This window comes from Schistocerca nitens, chromosome 5 (assembly GCF_023898315.1).
Source record: "Schistocerca nitens isolate TAMUIC-IGC-003100 chromosome 5, iqSchNite1.1, whole genome shotgun sequence".
Lineage (NCBI taxonomy): Eukaryota > Metazoa > Arthropoda > Insecta > Orthoptera > Acrididae > Schistocerca > Schistocerca nitens.
The window spans coordinates 84,376,230-84,391,009 of NC_064618.1; the positions used below are offsets into that span (position 1 = coordinate 84,376,230).

At 42.4% G+C, this 14,780-nt stretch overlaps 1 pseudogene; it reads right to left on the reverse strand.

The window, feature by feature from the left end:
- Positions 1–9,588: 9,588 nt before the first annotated feature.
- Positions 9,589–9,706, reverse strand: LOC126261335 (5S ribosomal RNA; annotated as a pseudogene).
- Positions 9,707–14,780: the final 5,074 nt, after the last annotated feature.

The following is a 14,780-nucleotide window of genomic DNA, read 5'->3' on the forward strand; positions in this document are numbered from 1 at the left end:
AATCGGCCGCGGTCCATTAGTACATGTCGGACCCGCGTGTCGCCACTGGCAGTGATCGCAGACCGAGCGCCACCACACGGCAGGTCTCGAGAGACGGACTAGCACTCGCCCCAGTTGTACGACGACATTGCTAGCGACTACACTGACGAAGCCTTTCTCTCATTTGCCGAGAGACAGTTAGAATAGCCTTCAGCTAAGTCCATGGCTACGACCTAGCAAGGCGCCATTAGCCTTAGATAGCTTGTATCTAAAGAGTCTCACTTGTATCGCCACAATCTCCAGATGTCTCATCAAGAACGATGTATACAAAGGATGGATTAAAAGTTAAGTACTCAAGAAGCTACGTACTTTTTTCTTTATAGCATTCATTACGTATCCTGTTTCAGACCTCACTCCATCCTTCGTGAGTTAGCGCGTGCATCATGGCCGCCTCTTTCAATTAGTGTGCGTAGTGTTGGCAAGTCTGCCGACACTACAAAAATACCGGTATCTGTTCTAACCGGCCTGTTCTTCCCATCCCTATTCGCTACCGAGCGACACTTGGCGTTCTGCGACCGATGCTGGATGGAGAACTGACTTCTCCCACTGCTTTTTGTGCTCTGGGGGTCTTAGTGGCGCCACTTGAGCGCATCGAGAAAAGGCGTCGTACTTAGTAGACCTAAACGGCTCAATTCTTCCAAAGGTCCACGCCGTCTTGGGACATTTTTTTTAATAATATGCTTGACGGGTAACAAAATTAAATAGCCTTATCATTCGATGGTCATATAATTCAGTAACACTGGTCGGACTAAAATCCCAACCAAAACTGATTTTATAGGAGAAGTTTGCATATTGAATTCTCCAGTTCATTTAATAAGCGCTGAATCGACCCGTGATTGCTGTCAATGTACCCTGTGTACGAATCTGTTACTGGATTTTATATCAATTGTACAATTTGATTTTCTTTCGTAAGAGTTGGACGAAACGTTCATTAAGGCCTCTGCTCGAGTGTGTGAGACCTCTAGGGAAGGTCTCATGACAAAAGTCATGGGACAACGATGTGCAAATATGGAGATGGCGGTAGTATCGTGTACGCATGGTATAAAAGGGCAGTGCTTTGGCGGACTTGTCATCTGTATTTGGATTATTCATGTGAGAAGGTTCCAGGCGTGATTACAGCCGCACGTCGGGAGTTAACAGATTTTGAACACGGAATGGTAGTTGGAGCTAGACACATGGGACATCCCATTTCGGAAATCGTTAGGGAATTTAATATTAAGAGACCGACATTGTCAATGTGTGCCGAGGGTACCAAATTTCAGGCATTACCTCTCACCACGAACAACACAGTGGTCTACGCCTTCACTTAACGACCGACAGCAGCGAAGTTTATGTAGCGTTGTCAGTGATAACAGACAAGCAATACTGCGTGAACAACCGCAGAAATCAATGTGGTACATACTACGAAAGTTTCTGTTAGGACAGTGCGGCGAAATTTGGCATATTTGGCTTTGATAGCAGAAGACCAACATGAATACCTTGTAAGTAAGCTGTTTAGGTTTTTATGTTGGTAACGCCACGTAGAGCTCTGTATGAAAATCACTGACTGTGCTGTGTGCAATCTGTGGCTGGTTGGACTCATTGTTGGAATATTGGCTCGTGTGGTGTTGGCCAGTTGCATGTGAACAGCGCGTAGCGTTGGGCAGTTGGAAGTGAGCCGCCAGCAATGGTGGACGTGGAGAGAGAGAGATGCCACCTGGACGTGTGTCCACCAGAAAAAGGAAATTTGTAAAGATGGATGTCATGAATTGATGACTTTTGAACATTATTTAGGTAAATACATTGTTTGTTCTCTATAAAAAAAAATTGGTTCAAATGGCTCTGAGCACTATGGGACTTAACATCTAAGGTCATCAGTCCCCTAGAACTTGGAACTACTTAAATCTAACTAAACTAAGGACATTACACACATCCATGCCCGATGCAGGATTCGAATCTGCGACCGTAGCAGTCGCGGAGTTCCGGACTGACGCGCCTAGAACCGCACGACCACCGCGGCCGGCTTGTTCTCTATCAAAATCTTTCGTTTGCTAACTACGCCTATCAGTAGTTAGTGTCTTCAGTAGTTAGAATCTTTTATTTATCTGGCAGTATTGGCGCTCGCTGTATTGCAATAGTTCGAGTAACGAAGATTTTTGTGAGGTAAGTGATTCATTAAAGGTATAGGTTATTCTTAGTCAGGGCCATTCTTTTGTGGGGATTATTGAAAGTCAGATTGCATTGCGCTAAAAATATTGTGTGTCAGTGCAGTGATTATCAGAATACGTAAAGAGAGAAATGTCTGAGTACATTCAGCTTTGCTCAGCTGTTTGAAAATCAAGTAATGTAAGAAGTTTTCCAGCACTGTCATTTTTAAATTTTTCTAAGGGGACGTTTCAACCTTTGCTAAAGGCACACATCGCCTGCAACGCCTCTCTTGGCCTCGCGACCATATCGGTTGGAGCCTAGACAACTGGAAAACCATGGCCTGGTCATAGAGTCCCGATTTCAATTGGTAAGAGCTGATGGTAGAGCTCGAATGTGGCGCAGACCCCAAGAAGCCGTAGATCCAATTTGTCAACAAGGCACTGTGGTGGTGTCTCCATTTATGGTGTGGGCTGTGATCACATGCCATGGGCTGGGTCCTCTGGTCCAACTGAACGGACCACTGACTGGAAGTGGTTATTAATGGCCTTCATATTCCCAAACAACGACGGAATTTTTATGGATGACAATGCGGCACGCCACCGGATCACAGTTGTTTTCCACTGGCTTGAAGAACATTCAGACTTGGCCATCCAGATGACCCACCCTGAATCTCATCGAACATTTATGAGACATAATAGGCACGTCAATCGTGTACAGACTCCTGCGCCGGCAACAATCCATAGCGGATTGGCTTGACACGAGTATCGAAGATTTTGTGTGTTCACTTCACAATTGACCAAATACACAGCTTAATCACTGAATAACACACAGTCTTTAGCAAAACTGGTACTTTCATCCAGTTTATCTCCAACCATCCACACAACTGCTTGCTTCTATTGGGGTCGTCTTCATTTAAGTGATGCAACATCTGCAACTTGTACGCATGAAAGCTCTCCTCTGCCAGGACTTTGGGTGGTTGACGTTGGCTCCCCCAACTCCGCGGATGTTCGACGAAGCCGTCAAGATAAACTTTGGAGAAGACAGCGTCATTCGTTTCGTCTTAAGTCTTTGGTCCTCCAGAACGGGGATTATCAAACACACTGCCTTTTTCTTAAAAATTGGTGGTTAATTTCCCGACTGCAGTAAAACAAATAGGTTGGCGGTGACGATGACGAAGGTTGAATTGTTCAGCAATTTTGCGATACGGCCATCTTCTCGTCCATTTATGAGTGCCAACTCCATACCTTCTTTAGACAAAGCCATCACTCAATATGGAAAAAACAAAATTAGAATAATTAGATTTTTTTATTTGTATTTATTTATTAATATTTATAGAATCTTCTTTTAGAATTTATTAGAATTCACCATGTACCTAGACCTTGTGGGCACTATGTACAATTCCTCACACTAGTGTCTTACTTTTGACAATGTTGACTGTGATACTCTCTTTCAAATTCTGAAGGAGGCAGGGGTAGAATACAAAGAGCGAAAGGTCATTTACAATTTGTACAGAAACCAAATGGCAGTTATAAGAGTCGAGGGACACAAAAGTAACGCAGCGGTTGGGAAGGGAGTGAGACAGGGTTGTAACCTATCCCCGATGTTATTCAATCTGTATATTGAGCAAGCAGTAAAGGAAAGAAAAGAAAAATTTGGAGTAGGAATTAAAATCCATGGAGAAGAGACAGCAAAGGATCTGGAAGAGCAGTTGAACAGAATGGACAGTGTCTTGAGAGGAAGATATAAGATGAACATCAACAAAAGCAAAACGAGGATAATGGAATGTAGTCGAATTAAATCAGGTGATGCAATGGAAATTAGATTAGGAAATGAGCACTTAAAGTAGTAGATGAGCTTTGCTATCTGGGAAGCAAAGTAACTGACGATGGTCGAAGTAGAGAGGATATAAAAAGGAGACTGGCTATGGCAAGGAAAGCATTTCTGAAGAAGAGAGATATGTTAACATAAATTTTAGATTCAAGTGCCAGGAAGTCCGTTCTGAAAATATTTGTATGGAAGTGAAACATGGACGATAAATAGTTTAGACAAGAAGAGAACTGAAGCTTTCGAAGAGTGGTGCTACAGAAGAATGCTGAAGATTAGATGGGTAGATCACTTAACTAATGATAAAGTACTGAATATAATTGGGGAGGATTTTGTGGCACAATTTGACAAAAAGAAGGGACCGGTTAGTAGGACATGTTCTGAGGCATCAAGGGATCACAAAATTAGCATTGTAGGACAGTGTGAAGGGCAAAAATCGTAGAGGGAGACTAAGAGATGAATACACTAAGCAGATTCAGAAGGATGTAGGTTGCAGTAAGTACTGGGAGATGAAGAAGCTTGCACAGGATAGGGTAGCATTGAGAGCTGCATCAAACCAGTCTCAGGACTGAAGACCACAACAACAAACAATACTGAATAGAATCGGGAAGAAGGGATCACCAGTTTAATATTGGAGGGCAACGTGGAGGGTAAAAATCGTAGGGGAAGACCAAGAGATGAATACACTAAGCAGATTCAGAAGGATGTACGTTGCAGTAGTTACTCGGAGGTGATGGGCTTGCTCAGGGTAGAGTAGCATGGAGAGCTGCATCAAACCAGTCTCTGGAATGAAGATCACAACAACAACAGTGTCTTGCACGTGATTTTCTAATAGCTGTATTTCACTTCCCCAGAACAGTTTCAACAAATGGAAGTCTTCCAGTCATATTCCCTCATAATGATTTTATGTGCTCTTCCCATTTCATATCACTTTTTAGTAGTACCCCTTAATACTTACACAACGTCATGTGCTCAAGATGTTCACCACTAATCTTGTAATCTGATACAGTCGCAATCTTTCTCTTTGTTACAACTATTATCTTACATTTATCCAACCCAAATAGAGCTGCCATTTAGTAAAGAAAGTCAGTATTTTGTCCAGGTTTCTCTGTAAAACATTACGATCATCCAAAGAGGATACTATGCTGTACACAACTGCACCGTCAGCGAATTGTTTGTACATATCAGGCGCGCAAACAATTAGGTTTAGAGAAAGGGAAAAATTTGTGATTCTGTGCCACATAAGCCAAGTTTGCATCGAAGCGAGTGGAAGTGAATACAATCGAATCACCATCTGCAGACAATTCACCAGTGTTCACTAAAATTCGTTTGCATCTGCGAACAAGCGTTTTATAGAAGGGGGAATGGAAGAGAATGTAACAAAACAAAGATACCCTACGAATGCTGCGTTTTTATTCTTTGGTGCTACTAATGCGGGTAGTATTCATCTCACGCTAAGTGAGGAGAACACTACGTCATAGTGACGTAACGCCACGTCATCGTGACGTAAATAAACCTAAATCGACTTCATGAGTACGTATATCGATCTCTGCAGTTGTACCACAGAGGTTGCACGCCAACGTGAAAGCTAACTGTAAATACATGTGTAGAAAGGAAATTAGAGCAGTTGTGTGGTATGTTCAGCCCAGTTGAATTAGTTATTAAGCTGGAATCCTAACAATTTTGGATGTTATTGTGTGTTTCTTGAACATAAGAAATGTCTGAAAGAAGGAACCATAACGAAAGTAAAAAAAAGAAACGCTTGCAGTCATTTTTTTAAAAATCTGATGAATCGTCCATAAATCATGTGGACAGAAACATGAAATAATTAATTATTAAGCTGTAATCCAAAGAATTTTGGATGTTATTGGGTATTTCATGAACATAACAAAAATCAAAAAAAGCTTGTAGTCATTTTAAAGAAAATCCCATGAATCGTGCATGATTGTGTCGACAGAAACGTGAAATAATTAATTATTAAGCTCTAATCCCAAGAATGTGGGGTGTTATTGTGTGTTTCATGAACATAACGAATATCTGAAAGAAGGAACTATAACCACTGAGAGGCACCCACATGCCTTGCTCATACTGTGGCATCAAGCAGTCAGGCCTGCAAGATGAGTCGTCTGCCAAGCGAGTGGATTCATTCTTATTTATCGAGTAACATGAACTCTCGTACTCACACTTAAGTTACAAATTATCCTCCTGTATGAATAATACGCAACGGAAACACGCATCTGACTATCAGTAATTTACAGAACTCTGACTGTACACTACGCACTGGCAATACCACATTTTCTTTTTGTCTTTTATTTAACGGCTTTTGTCAACACGTGGCCACCGCACTGAATATGAATGGCGCACACATTATAAATTCGGGACATTATGACAACATACAATTCAATGAAAAAGACCACCAATCTTTTTCTTTCCACTATCTTATTTATTCCGATAAATTCTCTAACCTAAACACACAAATTCTATAACCTACAACAATATCACATGAGAAATTCCGCCCAGTGGGCATGGCTTTACATTAGTGAATCTCTATATTATGGTCTCGTAATTTATTTAACGCTACAGTGCACTTTCTGGATAGGATGGTGGATCTTTTATTATATCTCACGCTTCGACTCTCACAATCATCATCACGAAACTTTCCTCCAGATCGAGCGATACAGAAGGAACAAGCATAACCCACAAATCTTTTGAAACTACCTTGCTACTCTCCCATGCAAACCACACATACCCAAATTACATGACATACACCACACAACAATATGAAATACTACACAAAGAATGGTTACAACATTATCACATTCAGCTTTCCCACTTCAATTAATATTTATCCCTGTTTCACACGACACTGCCCCACTTTGTAATTCCACTTTCCTACTATGAACTCTGGAGATATATGCACGTCTTCCTGTGCAATGCAAGCCAAGTGGCGTTGCTGGATAGACGGCCGACTCACCTTGATTCTCTCTCAGAGTTTAAATCTAGCGTCACACGGAATCATATCACGCAATGTAACATTATGAACACAATCATCACACACGCGAGTCCTCAACTGATACCATGGACGAGTGCTTCTCTTTATCTTTTGTCTCATACACAGATTGAGACTCACACAGTACTCATCACGTGGAAGTACTCGTCTCTAATTTCAAGTCCTGCACACGCCATTTCTTAAATATTTCGGCTTATGGTACACACGCTATTTCTTAAACATTTCAACTTATTGTACACACGCTAGTAATTCAGCTTAACTTAAGCACAGGGAAGTATTTCATCTTATTGCTACACGTGGTTTCATTGTGACCGTCGGTCACATCCGAAGATTACTACAATCCCATTAATATTACCTGCCTGACATTTAATTCTCCCCACAAAAGTTCCTGAGATAGAGAAATTATTATTTCAAGCTACTCTTAAATATTCCACATGCATACCATGTCTCCACTCTATCGTCATCACGGAGCACAACTAAAACAGGTCTTAACAGCACACAAGATCCAGCGGCAGAGTGCTGAAACATGGCCGTATTCAGGTTCTCTCGCACCTCTGTCGAAGTGGGAGAAGCACCTTGCTACCTTATTGGTCAGCCACATTTCAGGCGCTCAAAGCTCTGGTAAATTTCATCTCTTTGGTCCCACCAAAGGTGGCCAAAGGATCGACTCAAAGATGATCATATATTCACATTCACTATCTGCAGTTAGCAGACGACCATACATTCATTCATTTCACAGATCTCACCAAACTGGATGTAGGGATTTACTTTGTGGGAGTGCACATGTGATCAATTAAATAAATAAATTGTCATTCTTTCCCACACTGGTATCCGGCTTCGCTGTATTAATTGAAATTGAGTTATTTTACAAAAAAAAATGTGTTGTTCTAACAAAAATAATGAAGTATTTCGTACCTATTTTCAATGTCGGGCGGTACTGTCCCTTTCACCACAAAGAAAGTAAAAAAAAGCGAGTAGTCATTTTTAAAAAAAAATCCGATTAATTGTGCATAAGTCATCTCGTTAGAAACGTGAAATAGGGAGAAATAGAAGTGTTTCGTATTTTTATAAAAGCCAATGCATTGTACATAATTCTTCTGAACAAAAACGTAAACCGAGAAATTAGTGTGTTCCAAAGATAATTCCGAATGTTGCTGGAATTTTAACTTTTCCTTCATGTTGCAGATCAACTCAGAAAATTTTGCTCTTCAGAAATAAATTATTGCTGATGATTATAATGTATAATGTAACCTGTTTATAACACATATCACTATTTTTCTTTATACGCTGTATGCTGTGAAGAAACAATGATATTTCGTCTATAATTGACACATTTTAATATTTAAGGAGTATGAACTATAAAAAAAAGTAAGTTTCCTAGTAGTTGCCAAATGATGTTGAACAGTGATGTTTCATATGCGATGGTGGAATATTGTGTTTGTTTATTTTCTCAATAGACGGGGTGTGGTGTCACCGCTAGACACCACACTTGCTAGGTGGTAACTTAAATCGGCCGCGGTCCTGTAGTACATGTCGGACCCGCGTGTCGCCACTGTGTATTCGCAAACGTAGCGCCACCACAGGGCAGGTCACAAGACACGGACTTGACCTAGTCCCAGTTGTACGGACGACATAGCTTGCGACTAGACCTATCAAGTATTCCTCTCATTTGCCGAGAGACAGATTAAATAGCCTTCAGCTAGTCCATCGCTACTACCTAGCAAGGCGCCATGTGTATCATTGCTAATTGCTTACTACTATGCAAGAGATGTATTTCAACAAGAACAAGACTTCATTAAAAGTTAAGTAGATGACAATCTCTCTTCTTTTCTTTATAGTTTTTCATCCAGTCTCCTGTTTCAGAATTTACGCCCGTCTGCGTTAGTTTCGCGTGCACCTAGCCACTCATTGTGTCGAGACCTTAGGGAATCGACACAACACGGGGTATAAATTTTGAGGGTGTTTGGCATGATTACTGCCGGCCGCGGTGGTCTAGCGGTTCTAGGCGCTCAGTCCGGAGCCGCGCGACTGCTACGGTCGCAGGTTCGAATCCTGCCTCGGGCATGGATGTGTGTGATGTTCTTAGGTTAGTTAGGTTTAAGTAGTTCTAAGTTCTAGGGGACTGATGACCATAGATGTTAAGTCCCATAGTGCTCCGAGCCATTTGAACCATTTTTTGGCTTGATTACTATAGCTATTTTCATATTGCCTAAAAGTCATACAAAAAGTGTCTGAAAATAGCGACAGCACTCACTGCTTTCAGTTGCTTAAAATGCTGGTAAATGTGACTTGCAAGTCATTGTTTTTTCACAGTATACAATGTATAAAGAAAAATAATGATACATGTTATAAGAGATCAGTACATTATGATCATCAGCAATAATTTATTTCTGAGGAGCAAAAGTTTCTGTGCTGATCTACAGGATCAAGCACTCCGTCTTCAGGTCTGAAGTGATCAATTGCGACCATCCGACCGCCGTGTCATCCTCAGCTGAGGATGCAGATAGGAGGGGCGTGTGGTCAGCACACCGCACTCCCGGTCGTTATCATCGTTTTCTTTGACCGGAGCCGCTACTATTCGCGAAAAACGGCAACAGCGCGTGGTGGCCCGGATGGTCACCCATCCAAGTGCTGGCCACGCCCGACAGCGCTTAACTTCGGTGATCTGACGGGAACCGGTGTATCCACTGCGGCAAGGCCGTTGCCTACGGGATGAAGACAAAATTAAAACTCCAGTAACATTCGGAATTATCTATAGAACCACATTAATTTCTCAATTTAACGTTTCTGTCCAGAAGAATTATGTACAATCCATTGGCTTTTATAAAAATTCGAAACACTTTAATTTCTCTCTATTTCACGTGTCTATCCACATGATTTATGCACAATTAATTGGATTTTTTTAAAAAAATGACTAGACAATATTTTTAATTTTCGTTACTGTTATGGTTCCTTCGTTCGGACATCCATTACATCAAGAAACACACAATAACATCAAAAATTGTCGAAACTACAGCTTAATAAGTAATTTAACTGGGATGAGCATACCACGCAACTGCTGTAACTTCGTTTCTACACATGTATTTACATTTAGCTTAAATGCAAAAATCGATATACGTACTCATGAAGTCGATTTAGGTTTATTTACATCACGATCACGTAGCGTTACGTCACTGTGACGTAGTGTTCTCCTCACCTAGCGTGAGATGAATGCTGCCCCTAGTACGCGACAAACTTCGAGGCGTTGTAGAGCGTCTCTTGAGGAACAAATCGAGTGTAGAAACGCGTGTCCGGAAACCTCATGCAGCCACACTACAGATCGTGCCAGTTACAGGCGCCTGCCCCTTCAATTAGGCCACCCCTTCACCAGCAAACATGACTGTACACTGACAGAGTCTAGGTAGTACGTTTTAGTATGTTCATACGTGTGACTGAGCGTGTAAGATGCTTCAGCCGTCCTTACGATGTCATTTAATGTACGGCTACCAGTTTCGGTGCTTCAGTGGACCTTATTCAGGCCTTAGCTGATGCCGAGAGGGTTAACACCATCAGTATACACGATTCATCAGTGGTTAACATCTATAACTGGCTTTCGAAGACTACCTGTAACAGTGATGTTCTCTCTCCAGCCATTGACTGTCAACTGACTGTCAACTGATACATTGTGTATGCGGATGGTCTTAACCCTCTTGGCATCAGCTAAGGCCTGAAGATAGTGCATTGAAGCAACGAAGTTGCTACCCGCACAATAAATGACCATACGGCTGTAGGTGTTTCAGTTTCTTACCTATAGCCAGAACGTCTCGCAATGTTGTTTATTATTCAGTGATCGCGACTGGTTGCCACGATCGCCAGTGGAGAAGATGGAGAGCCAGTTGCTGCGTAGAAATGCCTTGCGTCCCATGGTTCAAATGGCTCTAAGCACTATGGGACTTAACATCTGAGGTCATCAGTCCCCTAGACTTAGAACTGCTTAAACCTAACTAACCTAAGGACATCACACACATCCGTGCCCGATGCAGGATTCCAACCTGCGAGCGTAGCAGCAACGCGGTTCCTGACTGAAGCGCCTAGAACCGCTCGGCTGCGTCCCATGAATGCGATGCTCTCTTTCCTTGGTGGACGACAGTTCTGTACACGTGTCTTCAACTTATTTTTCTCCTTTATACCAGAAAACATTCCGGATTTTAGAGGATTCCAGGAGAAAAATAAACTGCTGATTGAAACCTGTGTCCAAAACCTTTACCCAGCGGCGCAACAGAGCATCAACACAGGAGAAAAGGAGTTTCTACGCAGCAGCTACCTCCATCTCCTCCAATGATGATTGTGGCAACCGGTCGCGATCACTGAATAACAAACAACATGACGAGACGTTGCTCCTGTAGCCCAGCATCGTACAAAGCCGCGTTTGCTACCGAAGGGGTGCCCTAGTGACAGCCGCCGGCGCTCTGTAGCGTAGTTGGACGGGCTCCTACCCTCGATTTATTCCTCAAGAGATCCTGCAGAATCCCTCGAAATTTGTCGCAACATTTCTGCGACACCCTTTACAGTTAGAGCCACGACGCAAAAGTTTGATATTCAGAGATGATTATTGTATATCGCAAGTGCATTGTTTCTGTCTAAGTAGGCAAATTCGAGTAGGAAAAGAAGAATTTAGTAGTCTGAATTTGTAAATGAGCGTGAAATGCGTGGAGGCAGTGCTTGTAACACTGGACTGCACACCCAGCTTTCCTCAGCATTGTTCCAAAATTTTGAACAACCGTGACGTTTTTCGCTGGCTCCTCAGTGTAGATGAAGAGGAAATGCAAAAGCAGAGCACTGATTACCGATGACCAACATGACCTGAAGAAAGGGAAGCAATTACACTCTGGTTGTTAACAACTTGACACTTTAAGTTAGTAACTGTTTCGCATTTCAGAACCTGCCACGTCTCAGATAATGTGTGCAATGACATATGTGAAGCACTTCAAGGATTTTATTGAAGTACTTGTAAGGAAGATAACGCCAATAAAATATGACTAATGACTGGTGAAACAGATATGAACTGTCACACAGACCACCTGATAAAATTTGCGGTATAGTTTGATAGAGGGCAGTAGCGTGATCCTGGGTAAACTAACTTTCGGTCTTTCTTATATTTTTAATTTTAATCAGCATAACAGATACGCATGCACACATGTTTACTTTCAAGCAAATTTACTGTGCTTTTTGGTTTTAGTAAAAAGAAATGCAAATGCTTATTCGATGTATTCTCGCCTGATGCAAATATTGAATTTTACGTCGCCCTCACGTCCCCAGCAGGACTTGTGAGTACTTCGGTAATTTTCTACCAGTGAAGTTTCTTTTCCTTCAACATTTCTGCTGTGACACTCTTGCACGCCAGAAACACTTATGATATCTTATTCTTCTATCAGCAACATTACATTCTCTTGAGACTTCTCCATCGATGACACGACTCATGCCAAGAAATTAGTAGACAAGACCGCAGGTGAATGGTTTCTGTGCTGATAGCGCCGATGCGGAGAGAACCCGAACTTCCTTTGTTGGTTCGCTAAAAGGCCGACAACAAGCGGAAAAAGAGTGAACACAGGTGAATGTGAACCGAAGACAATCGAATGCACTACACTCCCGAGCGCCTACTGGTTACACCACAGAGAATGCAAGTTCGCTGACAGTCATCGTTTGAATTAGCACCAGTGCAATTCAGTTTTAGAGAGGAGCGTGAATTCCCCACGTAGATTGTTTAAAAAATCGAACCCCCGTGCATCAAATCTCATCTCTCCTATACTGTGTGACGAACACTGATGTAATTTTACAGGTACATTCAGTGGTATATGTGAATACTGTCAGCAAAATGGTATAGTGCAGTGTTGGAGGTAAGGAGGTACACTACTGGCCATTAAAATTGCTACACCAAGAAGAAATGCAGATGATAAACGGGTATTCATTGAACAAATATATTATACTAGAACTGACATGTGATTACATTTTGACGCAATTTGGGTTCACAGATCCCGTGAAATCAGTACCCAGAAGAACCACCTCTGGCCATAATAACGGCCTTGATACGCCTGGGCATTGAGTCAAACAGAGCTTTGATGGCGTGTACAGGTACAGCTGCCCATGCAGCTTCAACACGATACCACAGTTCATCAAGAGTAGTGACTGGCGTATTATGACGAGCCAGTTGCTCGGCCACCATTGACCAGACGTTTTCAGTTGGTGAGACATCTGGAGAATGTGCTGGCCAGGGCAGCAGTCGAACATTTTCTGTATCCAGGATTATCCTTCTGAAATGTAGGGTTTCGCAGGGATCGAATGAAGGGTAGAGCCACGGGTCGTAACACATCTGAAATGTAACGTCCACTGTTCAAAGTGCCGTCAATGCGAACAAGAGGTGACCGAGACGTGTAACCAATGGCACCCCATACCATCACTCTAGGTGATACGCCAGTATGACGAACACACGCTTCCAATGTGTGTTCACCGCGATGTCGCCAAACACGGAACGACGATCATGATGCTGTAAACAGAACCTGGATTCATCCGAAAAAATGACGTTTTGCCAATAGTGCACCCAGGTTCGTCGTCGTGTACACCATCGCAGGCGCTCCTGTCTGTGATGCAGCGTCAAGGGTAACCGCAGCCATGGTCTCCGAGCTGATAGTCCATACTGCTGCAAACGTTGTCGAACTGTTCGTGGAGACGGTTGTTGTCTTGCAAACGTCCCCATCTGTTGACTCAGGGATCGAGACGTGGCTGTACGATCCGTTACAGCCATGCGGATAAGAGGCCTGTCATCTCGACTGCTAGTTATACGAGGCCGTTGGGATCCAGCACGGCGTTCCGTATTACCCTCCTGAACCCATCGATTCCATATTCTGCTAAAGTCATTGGATCTCGACCAACGCGAGCAGCAATGTCGCGATACGATAAACCGCAATCGCTATATGCTACAATCCGACCTTTATCAAAGTCGGAAACGTGATGGTACGCATTTCTCCTCTTTACACGAGGCATCACAACAACGCTTCACCAGGCAACGCCGGTCAACTGCCGCTTGTGTATGAGAAATCGGTTGGTAACTTTCCTCATGTCAGCACTTTGTAGGTGTCGCCACCGGCGCCAACCTTGTGTGAATCCTCTGAAAAACTAATCATTTGCATATCACAGCATCTTCTTACTGTCTGTTACATTTCGCGTCTGTAGCACGTCATCTTCGTGGTGTAGGAATTTTAATGGCCAGTAGTGTAGTAAATTAAAAGGTCATGCCTGATACTGAAGTTTCATTGCATGAATCGCGACAATGTAATTATTTTGTGAGATGGAATCAGTGAGAAAAAGTCTCTAGGAGCTCTGAAATGATGTCTGTAGTTCGTTGGAAAATGGTAACTGGTGACACTCTAGAGTGCTGGGTGAATATAGTCTGTGGGTAATTTTCGTACTGTGAGTTATACTGCCTCAAGTCGTACCCCCAGTTTCTAACTTTAATACTTTTACTGTGTGAAGCCTTCAACGTAAGCATTACATTAGTGAGGTAAAGTGTTTGGTACACTGGCCCGTCGATGCACCGTTACAATTTGTGAGGGACTATAGCAGGACTTTCTAAACTTGATTCTCTTGTAACAAATGATATTTTACAAAAATATTAATTTTTATGTTTCATTTCTAGGCACAGTACAAACCTACATCAAACGCAGATAGGTACAAAATGTTTCAATATTATGAGGGATAGTGAGATAAAAACCGAACATTTGTCACAACGAGACCATGTAATTCC